We start from the raw sequence: 3,082 nt of genomic DNA on the forward strand, positions 1-3,082 counted from the left end.
CACGCCACCACATACACCCCATGTTACACACCCCCAATATCTCTCTCTTCTCGCCCCCCATAAAAGAGAGAGGGAGAAGGAAAGAGAGAGAGAAAGAGAGAGAGAGAAGGAGGCAGGCGGTGCTTTGCCTTTGGGCTGGATTTTTCCCCCCTTCTCTCCCCTTCTTTCTCCCTCCCTCCCTCCTTCCTTTCCTCCCCCTCTTTCTCTCTCTCTCTCTCTCTCTCTCTCTCTTTCTCTCTCTCTCCTTGGAGAATTGGAAATGAGAAATGGAGATGGGGAATCAGGAGGTGCTAAATTAGCTGGCTGATCTGCGCTTATTGCCGCATCCACATCCCCCCATTTACCGGGGCTTTGGGTAGCGGGGCTCTTAATATTCCAGGCATGGCGAGGACGTCTCGATAGCAGATTTATCAAATGGGAAAATGAATGTATGATGATCAGTTAAATTGAAAATCAGCGCCTGCATGACAGCCCGACCTGACACCTCCGTAATTAGAAAGAAAAATGATAGCGTCCGATGCATAATAGAGCAAAAACAATTTACACTCTCCCATAATGATCCGGCGTTCAAATTGAAAATTTCTCCTGGTAGAAATTGAATTCATAAAGTATGATTCATGGCGGAGGCGGCGGCTGCCGGGGACCCAGATCGATGGATAGTTTGTCTAGAATCACACACAGCCTGCTGCTTTTTGGGGAGGGGGGGGAGAAAGGGGGGAGAAAGTGGGGAGGGGGCTCCTGCCTGCCTGCCTGTCTGGCTTCTAGGATGATTCCCTCCCGAAGAAGGGAGGGAAACAGAGAGAGAGAGGGAGAGGAAACCTCTAAACTGCTTAAGTAAATCAGTAATTTCACCTTAAGGACACGAGTGTGCGGGCAGCGATACTCCAACAGTCAAACTGCAAATCCATTATACATGAGTCTATATCTTTCTCTCTCTCTCTCTCTCTCTCTCTCTCTATCTCTCTCTATCCCCCCCCCTTCTATATATTTCTCTTTCTGCGCCCACCCCCCCCCCCCTTTTTATATATTTCTTAGCCGCCCAAATGAACAGCTGCAAATGGAAGGCAAGGAGCCGATTTATCGCTGCCAGACAAATTGTTCACCTTAGATAAAATAACCAACCATTTTTAACGCACAGGGGTTGTGTGTGTGTGGGTTTTTTTCCCTCTCTCTCTCCTCCTTTTCCTCTTTCTCGCTCTCTCTTTCCTGCTCCTGTTTCCTAAGCGGAATGACATTTTAAACCCCCTTCTTTTTCTTCAAAGCGTGGAGGCGGTTGAGGAGACAAAGGGGGACCTCTGTGCCAAATCCGGATTTTGGAGTTCTGGCGGTGTTTACACTGTGGAATGGATGCAGCTTGGCGCCACTTGAGCTGCCATTACGCAACGCAATGGGGACCCTGGGAATTGTAGTTCCACAAGGCCTGTCGCCTTATAGAGTGCAAATTACAACTACTACTACTACTACTACTACTACTGCTGCTGCTATTACTAATAATAATAATACTAAAATGGATGCTCTTGAGCTGCCATTACGCAACGCAATGGGGACCCTGGGAGTTGTAGTTCCACAAGGCCTGTCGCCTTATAGAGTGCAAATTACAACAACTACTACTACTGCTGCTGCTATTACTACTAATAATAATACTAAAATGGATGCTCTTGAGCTGCCATTACGCAACGCAATGGGGACCCTGGGAATTGTAGTTCCACAAGGCCTGTCGCCTTATAGAGAGCAAATTACAACTACTACTACTACTACTACTGCTGTTACTAATAATAATAATACTAAAATGGATGCTCTTGAGCTGCCATTACTCAACGCAATGGGGACCCTGGGAGTTGTAGTTCCACAAGGCCTGTCGCCTTATAGAGTGAAAATTACAACTACTACTACTACTAATAATAATAATAATAATAATACTAAAATGGATGCAGCCTGGCACCACTTGAGCTGCCATTACGCAACGCAATAGGGACCCTGGGAGTTGTAGTTCCACAAGGCCTGTCGCCTTATAGAGTGCAAATTACAATTACTACTACTACTAATAATAATAATAATAATATTAAAATGGATGCAGCCTGGCACCACTTGAGCTGCCATTACGCAACACAATGGGGACCCTGGGAATTGTAGTTCCACAAGGCAGGTCGCCTTATAGAGTGCAAATTACAACAACTGCTACTACTACTACTAATAATAATAATAATAATATTAAAATGGATGCAGCCTGGCACCATTTGAGCTGCCATTACGCAACGCAATGGGGACCCTGGGAATTGTAGTTCCACAAGGCCTGTCGCCTTATAGAGTGCAAATTACTGCTGCTGCTACTAATAATAATAATAATAATAATAATAATAATAATACGAAAATAATAATGACACGAAAAAAAGGAAGTTGTAGTTTATTGTCGAAGGCTTTCAGGGCCGGAATCACTGGGTTGTTGTAGGTTTTTTCGGGCTATATGGCCATGTCCTAGAGGCATTCTCTCCTGACGTTTCGCCTGCATCTATGGCAAGCATCCTCAGAGGTTTTTCGGGCTATATGGCCATGTCCTAGAGGCATTCTCTCCTGACGTTTCGCCTGCATCTATGGCAAGCATCCTCAGAGGTTTTTCGGGCTATATGGCCATGTCCCTAGAGGCATTCTCTCCTGACGTTTCGCCTGCATCTATGGCAAGCATCTGCACTACCTCTGATGATGCTTGCCATAGATGCAGGTGAAACGTCAGGAGAGACTGCTTCTAGAACATGGCCATATAGCCCGAAAAAACCTACAACAGCCCAGTGATTCCGGTCATGAAAGCCTTCGACAATAAACTACAACTTCCTTTTTTCGTGTCATTATTATTTTCGTGTTATTATTATTATTATTAGTAGTAGTAGTAGTAGTAGTAAAAGTAATAGCACCCATAAACCAGCAGAGCTATAGACACTTGATGCTATCCTATCCAATTTGTTGTCGACCCACTCCTCTGGGCTCCGACTTGAGAAACTACAAGTCTCTTCTGGTGTGAGAGAATTGGCCGTCTGCAAGGACGTTGCCCAAGGGACACCTGGATGTTTTGATGTTTTGCCATCCT

The sequence above is a fragment of the Anolis sagrei genome, chromosome Y (assembly GCF_037176765.1).
Source record: "Anolis sagrei isolate rAnoSag1 chromosome Y, rAnoSag1.mat, whole genome shotgun sequence".
Lineage (NCBI taxonomy): Eukaryota > Metazoa > Chordata > Lepidosauria > Squamata > Dactyloidae > Anolis > Anolis sagrei.